The sequence below is a fragment of the Gobio gobio genome (genome assembly GCF_949357685.1).
Source record: "Gobio gobio genome assembly, chromosome: 1".
Taxonomy (NCBI): domain Eukaryota; kingdom Metazoa; phylum Chordata; class Actinopteri; order Cypriniformes; family Gobionidae; genus Gobio; species Gobio gobio.
Genome location: NC_137097.1, coordinates 87,117,510 through 87,134,777, shown reverse-complemented (window position 1 = coordinate 87,134,777; position 17,268 = coordinate 87,117,510). Strand labels below are relative to the sequence as shown.

General features: G+C 39.3%; 1 pseudogene across 1 annotated transcript in view; it reads left to right on the top strand.

Annotated features, from left to right (window-relative positions):
• The first annotated feature begins 2,083 nt into the window (after window positions 1-2,083).
• The window catches only part of LOC307123642 (cytolytic toxin-alpha-like), a 49,886-nt pseudogene continuing 34,701 nt past the window's right edge, over window positions 2,084-17,268 (top strand). Inside the window, exons 1-3 of the transcript in view lie at window positions 2,084-2,342; window positions 5,656-5,691; window positions 5,960-6,349. The product of the transcript in view is annotated as a cytolytic toxin-alpha-like (transcript). The remainder of the gene's footprint in view (window positions 2,343-5,655; window positions 5,692-5,959; window positions 6,350-17,268) is intronic.

Genomic DNA, 17,268 nt, shown 5'->3' with positions numbered 1-17,268 from the left:
GCATTTTTGTTTACGTGAATGCACAACGACTGCCAAATTTCAAATGGAAAAGCAAAGTCTGTTTGCAATTGCATTTCCAATGTCTTACAAGTTATGACCCTGCCATTTTGGAATAGCAATAGAAAATCACCTATTTGCTCTTTCATTTCCTCCGTGTCCTGCCACAACCTGCACAAAACTCAACTGGAATCGCAATCCCCTTTGCACTTGCATTTCCGATGGCTAACACATCAACTGTCAATCAGGCTTGAGGGCGGGGTTTATTGGTGTAGTCTGAAAATAGGCCACGCCCGAAAGTGGTGGAAAACAAAGCACTTTTTCATAATTATTCATTCCTATGAAGAAAACGGGGAGAAATATCCAATAAATGTGTCTATTTTGCAACAACAACAAAAAAGTTATATTGTGTAGTTTTACCTGGAACTAAATATATTTTAGTTATATAAAATATAACTATTTATCACCTGCTAACCAAACAAAAAGTAGCCAAAAAAAAAAAAAGACTGATCTGGTTGCAAGGATTAGGGATGATTATATTGACCGTTTAACCGTTTACCAAAAGTAATTTTGACAGATTAATATAGGCCTACAGTTAAACGGTTTAAAATGTTTTTTTTAATTATTATTATTTTTATTTATTTTTTAGTTTGCTGCATGGTAAAAGCAAAATTTGCGATATACGGTGTGAAGTTTAGCTCAATATATAATATATATTCTTTAAAATAGGCCTTGAACGTGGTGCAAAGAGACATTTCACCCGCTGCTACTTTCGCTTTTGCCGCAGAGACCCTTGTGATAAATAAATGTGTTGTATTTATGATAATCCGCAGATTTCAGTTGATAAAAATAAATAATAAAAGAGCGATAAGTCGTGAAAGACAACTGAATTACTGACAGGATGCTGTGCGCGTGCTCCGAGCGCAACGCGGAACGCTAAACGGCCAAACAAACACAGAAATATATCAAAATGGCAAGTCGAGTATTCACATAAATACAGATGTAAGCACTGTGAGCGTTCACACACACACATTTATAACTCGACCTCACAGTGAAAGCCCTGCACAATTAATTCCAGTCATACTACTGTTGACATTTTATTGAAAAAAACAAAAACAAACATCTTTTTTAAATAACAATTTTATTTATGTTTTTACTGTGGCTCTTTTGGAAAAATGGTTTAACCAAAAATGAAAAATGGCTCCAAAAAGGTTCCCGTCCCCTGTCTTACATGAACAACTAGTTAAGTAGAAAAAAACTTTATTCGGGGACAGCCTTTGCCTACTTCTCATATCACTTCACATATTTTCGAGCCAGCATGCACAAAGGGCATTCTGGGTTGAGCGAGCGGCGCTGAGCGGAATGAGCGAGCGAATAGACTGCTATTTTTATTTGACGAAAAAAATTAGTCTGACGCCGGAGATTAAGATTAAAATGGTTTCGGTATGATTTCGTTTTGTCATCTTAATGTATTAATTATGTAGGCTAAGTGAGAAATATTCAGTGTTTATTTATTTTATGCTTTTTATATATATTATAAAATAAATATATAGGCTACAGAATATGCAGAAAATCAGATCATCCTCCTACGAAACGAACATGATCTGCGATCTCTATGATCGTTTATTAGGACTACACTAAAGTAATAAAACGTCTGGTCTTTTAGCACAATCAAATACTTAAGTATATCTTTAGTTGGACCTGAGCACTATTTATGGATAACTAAAGTGCATTAAATACAAAATGACTTGTTCCAATTTAGCAGACTTTAAGTATACCACTTTAGTATACTAAAAGTACAATTGCTGGGTATTTATATTAAGTACACAAATATAAATGTATTTGTAGTATATTTAGCATAAAATAAATGTATTTTTATTTTTCATTAGGGAATCCTCCAACATTTCTCTTTAAAAATTCTCGTTTTAGACTTTGAATATGTGACCTGTGTCTTTTGCTCGATATAAGAGAAGAGGAGCATGATATCAATCCAAATAACATTTGAGCGCTTAGGTCCCCATGCTAAGAGTGAAACTACTTAATATCTTTTTCTTTTTGCCCTGCAGTTGTGAATCTGTGAAGGGTGATGGCATCTGTTAAAGAGCTGCTCAAGAAATCACTGAAGGATCTGGATGAACATGATCTAAAGAAGTTTCAGTGTCACTTAGAGAAAGATCATGATGGTATATCGAAGTGTGATATGGAGAATGAAAATATGTTAAAAATAGTGAATAAGATCATGGATCATTTTGGACCAGAAGAAGCTGTGAAGATCACGGTGCAGATCCTGAGGAAGATTAACCAGAATAATCTGGCTGAGGATCTGGAGAAAAAACACAAGCAAGGTAACAGGAAATTGTTAATTGTGCTGTTTTTGTATCAAAGAGAGTTTGAGTCTTAAATCGATCTCTATGCACAGTCTGTGTCTATATTTGTTCTTCATGCTAAATGCTAAATACCCACTTTTACAAAGGCACATTGTCGAGAACGACAGTAATGTAGTGTGATTTATGATCGTAGTGATCATATGATCACTGCTTGTGTGGATGCAGTCAGTTTTAACTGCATTTAATTCAATTGGATGTCATGTATTTTACCATTTATGCCACTACCATTTTCTACTCTTTACACCAGGTGCAGCATTTTACCTGCTAGACAGTTTAAATGTTATTTGACGTTGGTTGTAGAATTAAATTAACGGCAAAACTCAGCATTTTGTTCACGTACCCCCTCTGTCTCCTCATGAACCCCAGTTTGAGAACCACTGACATTATATAAGCCAAATTTACGTCAAAGTAACATCCTTTTCTGATAGTGATTGATCATTTAACAGCACATTTTATGTCATTATTTCAAAGAAACAAAATAGACTATTCACAATTGAATTTATTAATAGGATTAACCCCTTCAGATGTACCATCTCGTTTTCGAGGGGGTCCTAACATACACCAATCAAAACATAATAACAGAAAACATAACAAAATACAATTACCAGTACATCAACAACAAAACAAACAATAATGAAAAAATGTATTACACCACCAAGTTTACAATAATAATAATAATAATAATAATAATAAATACACAACAAAACAAACTATTCAAAGAATACAATTATGATTAAAGGTCCCGTTCTTCGTGTTTTTTTGAAGCTTTGATTGTGTTTACAGTGTGCAATATAACATGTGTTCATGTTTCGCGTGTAAAAAAAAACAGTATTTTTCACACAATTTACTGATCTGTGTACCGCTGTTTCCACTGTCCTAAAAACGGCTGGTGATTTCCTTGTGCTATGAAGTCCCTCCTTCAGAAATACGTAACGAGTTCTGATTGTGCAAGCGGTTCCTGTGCTGTGATTCGACAGCAGCTTAGCGCACGTGAAAGCGGTTCCTGTGTTGTAATTTGACAGCAGTTTAGCGCACGTTGGAAAGGTCACGCCTCTTAACAGAGAGATGTATGCGTTCAATAATCTCTACAGCGTCCCTGGGAAAGCCAAACAAAGGTGATTTGACTCCTGGATGAAAATAACAGCGTCTCGATGACATGGCGACAAACACACTCAACGCAACAGTTCCTTTTCTCCACGCGACCGTCCGCTTCTCCACGTGGGACAGCAACAAGACCGCGCCCCCTTTTTCGAGTTTCTTTGTGGGCGGAGGTTAGTCTGTTCTACTGCTCTACTGACGTAATTAAAGAAGGAAGTACCAGGATGTAGTCCAAGCCAGCCGTTCTTTAACTTCTGTTAAATAAAATATCTCGCTTGGCATTGAACTTTGAGCTTTATAATTTTACAGGTATTATTTATGCTCTAACAGCAACATTACACACTAACTAAAGTTTGAACAATGGAATCGTGAAGAAGGGGACCTTTAAACATGAAGTACATATATAAATAAATATAAGCATAATCAACGTGAACACCAGAGAACAACAGTGACAGTATCAATGATAACATGTGCAGTCTACCTTAAAATAGGATGATACGGATTATTTAAACAACCTAAATGATGTAATGGATCTAATGTCTGCAGGTAAAATAGTCTGGACAGAGTGCCTAATTTGGTCATTTGAAGAAAAAGGTACAAAGTATCGTTGTAGGTAACTGGGATAGTTAAAATAAATACATTTAAATATAAAATTAAGCCAATGAATGTGTCTTCTTACATACAGAAATGACCATTGAAGTACAGCTACTTTAAGCCTTAAGATATTTTGTGAATATGGCCCCTGATCCTATAATTTAGTTATTTTACATCATTTACAGCTCTGGACAATATAATTTCTAGATTAAACATTTATGGAGTCCTACAATGTGAGCAGGTAAAACCAGTTCAACCAGGTGAAGTGAAGGTGAGAAGAGATCCTCAAAAACTGGGTCACACTACATTTTTTTGGGGACACTAAATTTTACAACTCAACATCGAAATAAATCTAATTAATAAACTAAATTATCAATTTAAACTAAATTACTGATCTAATTATTGATCTAAAGCCCACACTGTCACTGTATGATAATTGAAATGAACTGATGACATCAGCGTTTTCTCCAGAATGGCTAAACAGCTGAGTAAAATTATGCTGCATTATTTTCCTGTTTAACACTGTAAAGCTGCTTTGAAACAATCTACATTGTTAAAAGCGCTATATAAATAAAGTTGACAATGACACTAACATGGGCCTACTGTAGCCCGTATTTACAATGTAAACATTGTTGATTCTATTGATACCAAGGGTCAAAGGAATATCTGATAACAATGTGTTTTTACGAATTTAAGAAATATGTTTTTGTGATATCAGTTTTTAAAATCAAACAATATTTTATGATTTTAATAATTAAATAATAATTAAAAATAAAATATGGCCTCTGTGGATTCACAGAAATGTTCATAATAAACAGTAGAATTATAATATAGGCTAATCAAATGATTGAGCATAAGACATTTATTGATAAATCAGTGCCTCTTTGAAAAAGATTAATAATGAAATCAGAGATTAAAACTCAATTCCCCTACAGTTGCCATGTTATTTCTCTCAGGAGATGTAAAGGTTTGTGTCACAGACGGTCGAGGCAAAGATGAGAAACGGCACAATATAATTATACAGTTATGATTTTATTAAACTTAAACTCACAAACAAATACTCAGGAAACTTAGACTCAGAAACACATGTAGAAATAGTATTAATAACTGAATCGTGTGTTTTCTCTGCACACACACACAATAAATGTGATTATGGCTCGCCTGCGCTTCTACTCTGCTGCTCTGAGAAAAGTTCATTACAAAAAGGCATTTAAAGCCATCATTATAATTACATATAATATCACTGCTTACACATAAAGTAATCTCTAGGGGTTTGATTCAAGTCTCATGAAGCGATGTGATTACTTTATGATGAACAGAGTGAAATCTGAGTCCTAGTCCCTCTCCAGTCCAATCTGTGATCAGTTGATGTCTACAGAAGCCAAATCAAATATGGTGACATGTCAATAGTGTCAAACCCTCAGTAGTGCTCGTGTCAGAATTATGGCTCTGGAAACAGCAGGAACATTTCTCTAAATATCTTCTGTGTTGGAGGATTTCTGCATGTGTTAGCAATGGATGCAGGATCAGTTTCTCTTGTCATGATAATCACACTCTTCATGTCTGTTGATTTCCACAGACCCTGATCCCAAGACCAGAGACGACTTCCTGAAATGTAAGTCACTGAGAACACAAGCAGAGAAACTCATGAGTGTGTTCATGAGTGTGTTCATGAGTGTGTTCATGTTCTTCATGAGTGTGTTCATGAGTGTGTTCATGTTCTTCCTGGAGAAGGGGAAAGAAAACATGAGTTTTAGAGTTGATCATGTAAATTATGATTAAACTGAACTGAGACACTGATGATATATTGAACATGAAGAGTTCAGCTACATTAAAAGATCATATTCATAATCCCTAATGCTGATGTGTTTTCTCTCCATCAGTTTCCCATAAGACCACTCTGGATATGAACACAGCACATAAAAACCTATGTCTGTCTGAGGGGAACAGAATGATTACTAACAGTCTAACAGCCCAGCCGTATCCTGCTCTTCCAGAGAGATTTGATTTTTACCCTCAGGTGTTGTGTAGTGAGAGTGCATGTGGACGCTCTTACTGGGATATTGAGTGGGGTGGTGAAAGTGTGTATATAGCAGTGTCATATCAGAGCATCAGCAGGAAGGGACCGGGTCATGAGTGTGGGTTTGGATATAATGATCAGTCCTGGAGTTTGGAATGTATTCCCTCCAGTTACTCATTCAGACACAATAACATAGAGACTGCTCTCACTGTAAAGCCCATCAGTCGTAGAGTAGGAGTGTATGTGGATCTCAGTGCAGGAACTCTGTCCTTCTACAGCGTCTCTGGAGACTCAATGAGCCTCATCCACACAGTCCAGACCACATTCACTCAGCCGCTCTATCCTGGGTTTGGGCTTTGGGCTAACTCATCAGTGAGACTGTGTTGATGAATCAGGATAGACTGATAAGAGATTCTACCCATAATGCTTTGAGCTCATGATAAATCAGTAAGAGTGAGTGTTATGGAGTCTCTTCTTTACATTAATACTACAGCTGAACTTCTGTCACTGAAACAACGTGTGTGTGTGTGTGTGTGTGTGTGTGTGTGTGTGTGTGTGTGTGTGTGTGTGTGTGTGTGTGTGTGTGTGTGTGTGTGTGTGTGTGTGTGTGTGTGTGTGTGTGTGTGTGTGTGTGTGTGTGTGTGTGTGTGTGTGTGTGTGTGTGTGTGTGTGACGGTGTGTGTAATAAATCCTCATATAGACAGTGAAATCAGTGTGTGACGGTGTGTGTGTGTGTGTGTGTGTGTAATAAATCCTCATATAGACAATGAAATCAGTGTGTGTGACGGTGTGTAATAAATCCTCATATAGACGGTGAGATCAGTGTTTGTGACAGTGTGTGTGTGTAATAAATCCTCATATAGACAGTGTGATCAGTGTGTAGGATGGTGTGTATCTGTGCTTTTCTCAAGCTCTGTTTGTGTTGATGGAGATCAGCTTCATTTAGTTTGATCAAATTGTTTATAATTAATTTGTGTAATTGTGATTTGTTAAACATATTGTAATCTAGGTGTTTTTTAGGGGTTCAAGGACATTATTGTGTTTGTGTTATTTTGTCTGTTATTGCTTTTCTGCTCTAAACGTGTCTGGGCGTCAGAGACTAAGTCACAGAGATCAAGCTTGGAAAAAAAAAAAAACCTTCTCCAAAACTGTTTGATCAAATTCACTCGAAACACAAGATAGGCAGAAACGGTGTGTGTTATGTACCCTTTAATGATTTTAATGTTCTAGGTAATTAGACTAACATTTTTTCAATAACGCAAGAATATGTTAAAGTATTATAACTGTCCCAGCTATTTCAAACCAGGCCTGCTACAGACGAATGAGGGGGGAATCAATCTTGCACTCTACCTTACTAGATACTGTGTTCAGGGTATGCAAAATTCAACATACATTGAATTTTTACATTTACATTTTACATTTAGTCATTTAGCAGACGCTTTTATCCAAAGCGACTTACAAATGAGAGCAAAAGAAGCAACTAGAACAGTCAAGGGCAACAGTATGCAAGTGCTGTAGTAAGTCTCAGTTAATCTAGCTCAGAACACACAGGAGATTTTTTTTAATTTTTTTTAATTTATTTATTTATTTATTTTTAAAATAAATTAGACAGACAGAAAATGAATAGAATGATAAGTGCTATTCTCGATCGGTCAGGTGTTGCTGGAAGAGATGTGTCTTTAGGCGTTTTTTGAAAATGGCTACAGACTCGGCCGCACGAATTGAGATAGGCAGGTCATTCCACCAGGTGGGAACAGCCCAGGAAAAGGTCCGTGAGAGCGATTTCATGCCTCTCTGGTATGGCACCACAAGGCGTCGTTCACTAGCAGAACGCAAGTTCCTGGAGGGTGTGTAAGTCTGAACAAGTGAGTTTAGGTATTTTGGTGCAGAGCCAGTGGTTGCTTTGAAGGCGAGCACCAGTGCCTTGAATTTGATGCAAGCAGCTATTGGTAGCCAGTGCAGACTGATGAAGAGAGGCGTGACGTGCGCTCTCTTCGGCTCATTAAAGACCAACCTCGCCGCTGCATTCTGGATCAGTTGCAAGGGTTTGATAGTGTATGCCGGAAGGCCCGCTAGAAGAGCATTACAGTAGTCCAGTCTGGAGAGAACAAGAGCTTGGACCAGTAGTTGTGTGGCATGCTCTGATAGGAAGGGTCTAATCTTCCTAATGTTGTATAATGCAAATCTACAGGATCGGGTTGTTGCAGTGATGTGGTCAGTGAATTTTAGCTGATCATCAATCACAATTCCAAGGTTCCTGGCTGTCCTGGACGGAGTTATGGTTGATGAACCTAGCTGAATGGAGAGATTATGGTGAAGTGCTGGGTTGGCAGAGACAACAAGAAGTTCTGTCTTTGCAAGGTTAAGTTGAAGGTGATGTTCCTTCATCCAGGCAGAAATGTCTGTTAGGCAGGCAGCGATACGAACACCAACCGATGGATCATCAGGTTGAAATGAGAAGTAGAGTTGAGTGTCGTCGGCATAGCAGTGATAGGAAAAGCCATGTTTCTGAATGACCGATCCCAGTGATGACATGTAGATGGAGAAGAGAAGTGGTCCAAGCACTGAGCTCTGGGGAACTCCAGTAGCTAGATGATGTGACTTAGACACTTCACCTCTCCATGACACCCTGAAGGACCTACCTGAGAGGTAAGACTTGAACCACTGGAGAGCAGTTCCTGAGATGCCCATCTTCATGAGAGTTGACAGGAGGATCTGGTGGTTAACTGTGTCAAAAGCAGCAGACAAATCCAGTAAGATAAGTACTGTGGATTTGGAAGCTGCTCTTGCCTGTCTCAGTGCCTCCGTAACCGAGAGCAGGGCAGTCTCAGTTGAGTGACCGCTTTTGAAGCCGCATTGGTTGATGTCCAGGAGGTTGTTCTGTTCAAGAAACGTAGACAGCTGGTTAAACACCACTCGCTCAAGTGTCTTTGCAATGAAAGGAAGAAGGGATACCGGTCTGTAGTTTTCTAAAAGTGCTGGGTTTAGAGAGGGTTTCTTAAGCAGTGGGGTTACCCGAGCCAGCTTAAATGCTGTGGGGAAGGTCCCGGTGTGAAGAGAGGTGTTGACAATGTGAGTGAGTGCAGGAATAACAGAAGAAGAAATGGCCTGAAGGAGGTGAGTGGGGATAGGATCAAGCGGACAGGTAGTGGGATGATTGGAAAGGATGAGTTTGGGGACATCTGCTTCGGAGAGCAGAGAGAAGGAGGGGAGCGTGTGTGTGATGGTTGTTGAGATGTGTGTGTCAGTTTGTGGTGTGGAGAATTGACTGCTGATGGAGGAGGTTTTGTTTGTGAAAAATGATGCAAAGTCATCAGCTGTAAGAGTTGATGAAGGAGGGGGAGGAGGAGGACAAAGGAGCGAAGAGAATGTTTTGTAAAGTGCACGAGAGTCAGAGCAGTTGTTGATTTTGTTGGAGTAGTATGTAGTTTTAGCAGTAGAGACATTAGTAGAGAATGAAGTAAGAAGAGACTGATACAGGGTTAGGTCAGTAGCGTTTTTAGTTTTGCGCCACCTCCTCTCTGCCGCCCGGAGTCCAGAGCAATGTTCACGGAGAACATCAGAGAGCCAGGGGGCAGAGGGGGTAGTGCGGGCTGGCCTGGATGAAAGGGGACAGAGGTTGTCTAAGCAAGATGTAAGAGTGGAGCAAAGAGTGTCAGTAGCACTGTTAGTGTCTAGTGCTGTGAACTGAGCAGGTGGAGGGAGTGAGGATGAAACCATAGTGGATAGACGGGAGGGAGAGAGCGAGCGTAGATTACGCCGAAAGGTGATCTGCGGAGGAGTGTGTGTTGTGTCTGGAGTCAGTATGAGGTTAAGAGTGATGAGAAAGTGATCTGAGGTGTGCAGTGGAGTAACTAAAGTGTTGTTTGTGGAGCAATAGCGCGTGTAGATAAGGTCCAGATGGTTACCTGATTTGTGAGTAGCTGTAGTAGATACTCGCTTAAGGTCAAATGAGGTCAGAAGAGTGGTGAAGTCAGCAGCCTGGGGTTTATCAAGGTGGATGTTGAAGTCACCAAGCAGTACCAGAGGAGTGCCATCCTCGGGGAAGTGAGAGAGGAAAATATCCAATTCCTCTAAGAAGTTACCCAGTTGACCTGGAGGGCGATAAATAACTACAACATGGATTTTAGCAGGATGAGTGATAGTGATTGAGTGTGATTCAAAAGAGCGGTTGCCAGATAGAGAAGGAATGGGCTCAAATTTCCAATCATTTGAGATGAGCAAACCAGTACCTCCACCCCTCCCAACCGGGCGAGGGGTGTGTGAAAAAGTGAAATTATTTGAGAGAGCAGCAGGAGTGGCAGTGTCTTCTGGTTTGATCCAGGTTTCAGTTAGAGCCATGAGACTGAGATGTGAATGAGTGGAAAAAGATGAAATAAAGTCTGCTTTGTTTGCAGCAGACTGGCAATTCCACAGACCAATTGGAATGGACATTAATGTAGTAGAGGAAATAGGTACACTGCGCAGATTATTCGGATTACGGTGTCTAGAACGTGCTGAGCGTGACTTGCGGGTGTTTGAGGTAATAGTAGCGATTTGGAAGCACATCGTGAATATGGGTTAGAGAAATAAACAGATGAAAACACAAAGTGGACAAAAATTAAAGGAAAGCTATTAAGTGCCTTGTCGTGTCCTTGCTCGAGTGGAGTCGCGCAGAGTAGAGTCGAATGGTCTTTACACTCTTCGGTCTTCACACGAGGAGGCTGAACGCTCCCGCTGATGCTTCCGCACCAGCGCTAACGAGCGTATTAAATAGATGCTAATCACTACATTCAGAATAGGTGAGGACGCTTTTGTAATTCGCCCAAACAATCAAGGTAACAGCCTGTCAATGGCTCAGCTCAAAAGCGAAACTATCACTCACTGGTGTGAATATCCAGCAATAATATTTCAGTGCGGACGGCAAAAACAGCACTGGTTATAATTCAAATACAATTATCTTAACCAGTAAAATTATAAATCCAAAAATAACTACAGAATCGAAATGTATCCACTTGAGTATCACAGCCAGTGCAGTGTTGACAGAACTGGGCTAATATGGTCATACTTCCTGGTTCTAGTAAGAACTGGAGCTGCTGCGTTTTGGACCAGCTGGAGTTTATTTATTAAGCGAGCAGGGCAACCACCCAGTAGAGCATTACAATAATCTAACCTTGAGGTCATGAACGCATCAACTAACTGTTCAGCATTTTGCATTGAGAGCATGTGCCGTAATTTAGATATATTTTTAAGATGGTAGAAAGCAGTTTTACAGATGCTAGAAACGTGGCTTTCAAACGAAAGATTGGTATCAAAGAGCACACCCAGGTTCCTCACTGACCACGAGGACTTGACAGAACAGCCATCAAGTGTTAGACAGTATTCTAGGTTACTACTTGTGGAGCTTTTTTGTCCAATAATTGAAAATTCTGTTTTTTCTGAATTGAGTTGCAGGAAATTACCGGTCATCCAATGTTTTATATCAGCTATGCATTCCGTTAATCTTGTGAATTGGTAAGTTTCTTCAGGGCGTGAAGAAATATAGAGCTGAGTATCGTCAGCATAACAATGAAAACTAACGCCATGCTTCCTAATGATATCTCCCAGTGGTAGCATGTACAGGGTGAAGAGTAGCGGTCCTAGCACTGAGCCTTGTGGTACTCCATACTGAACTTGCGATCGGTGTGACATCTCTTCATTTACTGCTAACAAACTGATAACGGTCGCATAGGTATGATTTAAACCATGATAAAGCAAATCCACTAATACCTACAAATTTTCGAGTCTATTCAAAAGAATGTTGTGGTCGATATTATCAAATGCAGCGCTAAGATCGAGTAACACTAATAGAGAGATATAGCCACGATCGGATGATAAGAGTAAATAATGTGTAACTCTGATGAGAGCAGTCTCAGTGCTATGATACGCTCTAAATCCTGACTGGAAATCCTCACAGATACCATTTCTTTCTAAAAAGAAACATAATTGTGAAGACACTGCCTTTTCAAGTATTTTTGACAGAAAGGGTAGATTTGAGATTGGTCTATAATTGACTAATTCTGTAGGATCAAGTTGCGTTTTTTTAATAAGTGGTTTAATAATAGCCAACTTAAAAGTTTTCGGTACATATCCTAATGACAAAGATGAATTAATGATATTAAGAAGAGGATCTATGACCTCTGGTAGCATCTCTTTTAATAGCCTAGTCGGTATAGGGTCGAGCATACATGTTGTCGATTTTGATGATTTAACGAGTTTAGCCAATTCTTCTTCTCCTATAGCAGTGAATGAGTGTGTGTGTGTGTGTGTGTGTGTGTGTGTTCTCCTATAGCAGTGAATGAGTGTAATTTTTCCTCAGTGACACTACAATGCTCTGTCTGATGTGATACTGTAGTAGACGGCTGCATGGTTAAATTTTTTTTCCTAATATTATCAATCTTACATGTGAAGAAGTTCATAAAGTCATTACTGCTGTGCTGTTTACAATCATTAGAAGTTGAAGTTTTATTTTTGGTTAATTTAGCCACTGTATCGAATAAATACCTTGGGTTGTGTTTGTTTTCTTCCAAGAGAGTTGAGAAATAAGCAGATCTAGCAGTTTTTACGGCCTTTCTGTATGTGATCATGTGCTCTTTCCACGAATTACGAAATACCTCTAATTTTGTTTTCTTCCAGCTGCGCTCCATTTTTCTGGCTGCTGTTTTAAGGGCCCGGGTGTGCTCGTTGTACCACGGCGTTGGACTATTTTCTTTAATCTTCTTTAAGCGCAGAGGAGCAACTGTGTCTAAAGTACTGGAAAAGAGAATCAATAGTTTCTGTTGCAACATCGAGTTCTTCTATACTATCTGGGATGCTGAGCAGATGATACTGATGAGGGAGATTATTTAAAAAGCAATCTTTAGTAGCGGCAGTGATTGTCCTGCCATTTTTGAAGCGAGGGGGCGGCTTTGCAACCTTAGCTAAATTAAGTATACATGATACTAAATAATGATCTGAGATGTCATCGCTCTGCTGCAGAATTTCAACAGTATCAACATTTATTCCATGTGACAATATTAGGTCTAAAGTATGATTATGGCGATGAGTGGCTTCTGACACGTGTTGCCTAACTCCAATAGAGTTAAGTGTGTCTTTAAATGCTAATCCCAATACGTCTTTTCCGTTTTCTACATGGATATTAAAATCACCAACAATTAGTACTTTATCTACGGCCAGTACTAACTCTGATAGAAAATCAGCAAATTCTTTGATAAAGTCTGTATTATGCCCTGGTGGCCTGTATACAGTAGCTAACACAAATGTTGAACGGGTTTTATCATGTACACTACATAGCGTTACATAAAGCACCAAAACTTCGAAGGAATTATATTTGAAACTAGACTTCTGAGTAATACTGAGGATATTATTATAAATTACAGCAACCCCTCCCCCTTTACCTTTCAGACGCGGCTCATGTTTATAACAATAATCTTGGGGGGTGGACTCATTTAAAGTAATGTAGTCGTCAGGTTTTAGCCAGGTTTCTGTCAAACAGAGCACATCTAGATTATTATCTGTAATAATATCATTAACAATAAGCGCTTTTGGGGAAAGGGATCTAATATTCAGCAACCCAAGCTTTATCAATTGTTCATCTGTATTATATCTTTTGTTTATTTGTTGGACATCAATTCAATTTTTACTGTTGAATGGTTTTGATGTTTTTTTGTATTTACTAATTCGGGAAACAGACACAGTCTCTATATGATAATATCTAGGTGAAAGAGTCTCTATGTGCTGGGATTTATCTGACTCCGGTAACGTGAGACAGCTAGCAGACGGTCGGTTTAGCCAGTTTGTCTGCTTCCTGACCTGGGGCCTCATTTATAAACGTTGCGTACGCACAAAAGAAGGCGTACGCCAATCTCTACGCAATAATTGGTATTTATAAAAAGCAAACTTGACGGGAAAATGTGCGGTCGATCACGCAAGCTCTGACCCAGGCGTACGCACAAAAACGGGTGAAATGAGAAATGGCGACACCGTCGGCAGATGGAAGAAACACGTGAAACTAGAACGTCAACGTTGTGTAAAAGAAATGGCAATACTGCCTCTCATAAATGACATGAAGACTTCTCAAAGCAAGTCTTACAATTAACAGCCTACACAAACACCCGTTTGATCGATCTGCAGTGTAAAACAAACGAAAATTACAACAGAAATGCAAATTAACACATATTTGTAAAAATAAAAGTGAAATATGTTCTGCAATAATATTGCCATGTTATGCAATTCATCCTCATAAATAATATGGTAAACAGAACGAAATAATGTACAAAACTGATATTCTCGTCAATGTGTCCGTCTGGTGGAGCAGATATGCAATTAGATAGATGATAGATAGATAGATAGATAGATCAGAATCAGAATCAGAATGAGCTTTATTGCCAGGTGTGCTTACACACACAAGGAATTTGTTTTGGTTACAGAAGCTTCCAGTACACAATGTAAATTGACAAGACAAGAGACAAGTAACATAACATTTTTTTTAAAAAATATGTAAGTTAAACACACAATGGTGGAAATGCAATGTGACAGAAGCGCTTCGGATGGAATAGAATATGTACAGATGTTTTATAAATATAGGTACTATATATAAGTTATAAGGTGCTATATGTGAAATGTCTGAGGTAAAGTATTGCACACATTTATTGCACAGTAGGGTGTATAATATGTATATACGGGTGCTCTAGGATCTACAGGTGTTTTAAATATACAAATTTACACATTTTTAAGGTGCTATATACGCAGAGTCTGACGGAAGTTGTTTATTGCACACATTTATTGCTCAAGGTGAACATTTAACTGTTCATGAGGTAGATGGCCTGAGGAAAGAAGCTTTTTCTATGTCTGGATGTTTTTGTTCTCGGTGCTCTGTAGCGCCGACCAGACGGTAACAGTTCAAACATAGAGTGTCCTGGGTGTGAGGGGTCCAGAGTGATTTTGCGTGCCCTTTTACTCACTCTGGATGAGTACAGTTCTAGAAGTGTGGGAAGAGTAGTGCAAGTGATTCATATAGTGCAAGATAGATAGATAGATAGATAGATAGATAGATAGATAGATAGATAGATAGATAGATAGATAGATAGATAGATAGATGATAGATAGATAGATAGATAGATAGATAGATAGATAGATAGATAGATAGATAGATAGATAGATAGATAGATAGATAGATAGATAGATAGATAGATAGATTTATTAATTGTCCGCTGGGGAAAGTTGTTTTCATAGTAAAAATGTAGGCTATTCATCAGCTACGGAATCATTTGCATATGCCTTTAGTTTGTTTTATTTTTGATAAAATAACGTATGACGTATGTCTCAACCATTCAGAAAACTGCAAGAAATTACATTTGCACTGAACAATTTCCCATTTCCACGTAGATAAGGGATAGGGATTAATATTCCCCAATAATTGCAGCAGTCTCTCATCAAGAGGGGTCAGCTCCGGTGTCCCCTCTCCCCCACCCGTGGCAGACACACTCTGGCGATGGAGCACTAGACGCTTTTTTGCCTCGACTTTGATGTCCGACCATTTCGTTTTTATTTTGGCCCTGGTCTGAGGTTGTGAGGCTACAGCATTTAGGCGTCGATCTGCAACCTTTTGCCACTCAAGTGCCTTTTTGGCATCAGTAATGCCCACACTGTGCCCTCCAAACAAAATTGTTCTCCTCTTTACCACCTCGCCAACGATAACTTCTACTTCACATTGAGTGAAGTTACGTTTTTTTTATTTCCTCTCTGTGTTTGCCATGATTTCGCAAATTATGAATATTAACTTGTGGGCGTTTCTCGGACTATTTATGGGCAACTATGGGCGTGACATGAAGCCGCAAAAGCTGCGCTACATTTAGAATTGATTGTGATTTATTAAGGGAAAACTGCGTAGGATGTGCGTGCGCACGGTTTTATAAATCCGAATATTTCTGTGCGTACGCACGTCCTATGTTTCATCCGTACGCCACTTCTGACGCAAATCCTACGCAAAGTTTTATAAATGAGGCCCCTGGGCCCTAGTGAGTCAAGGTTTAGCTCTAAGACTATGTGCCAAATTACTAGAGAGAAGAGCGGCACCACCCCAAGAGGGATGGATGCCATCCTTCTTCAACAGGTCAGGTCTGCCCCAAAAACTTTTCCAATTGTCTATGAACCCTATGTTATTTTGCAGACACCACTTAGACAACCAGCCATTGAGTGATGATAGTCTGCTAACTATCTCATCACTCCTTTTTACTGGGAGCGGTCCAGAACAAAAAACAGCCTCTGACATCGTACTAGTGAGTTCACACACCTCTTTAATGTTAATTTTGGTGATCTCCGACTGGCGAAGTCGAACATCATTAGTGCCGACGTGAATAATAATCTTAGAGAATTTACGATTAGCTTTAGCCAGCACTTTTAAATTTGCTTTGATGTCAGGTGCTCTGGCTCCCGGTAAACAAGTGACTATGGTGGCTGGTGTCTCTATCTTCACGTTCCGTGTAATAGAATCGCCAATGACTAGGGCACTTTCAACAGGATACTCAGTGGGTGCTTCACTGAGAGGGGAGAACCTGTTTGATGTTCTAACCGGAACGGAAAAGCGGTTCTTTGGTCTGCGACTATGCTGCCTCACTGTTACCCAGTTTCCCTGCTGCGAGGGCCCTGCAGCCGGAACCGAAGAATGTACAGAGTTCACTAAGCTATTCGCATCCAAATCAGTGTCTAAAGCTGTTACATCCTCACTACTCTCAGATAAAGTATGGATGCGTGTTTCTAATTCTGAAATCTTCTCCGTCAGCCTAACTATCTCTTTACATTTATCACATGTGAAGCCCTGTTCGCCAGCGGAGAAGCCTACACTAAACATGCGGCATGCGGTGCAAGTGATAATGACAGGAGAAGACATGACTTACCGTGTTTGTTGATTAATCCAACTTACCACTTACCACAATCGTTTGCTGGACACAATTTACTAATCCAACTTATGAACTCAGAAAAAAGGAGACCCGTGTGCAGAGATAACAAGCTAACAGGCTAGCGAAATGCTAACGTGTGTTGGTGATTTAGATTAAAAGCTAGCGATGTCAAATTTAACGTGATAGGCAATTTTTAAACAATGTATGGTGATGAGTAAGTTATATTTAGCAGTAGAAGAAAGAGGAAATATCA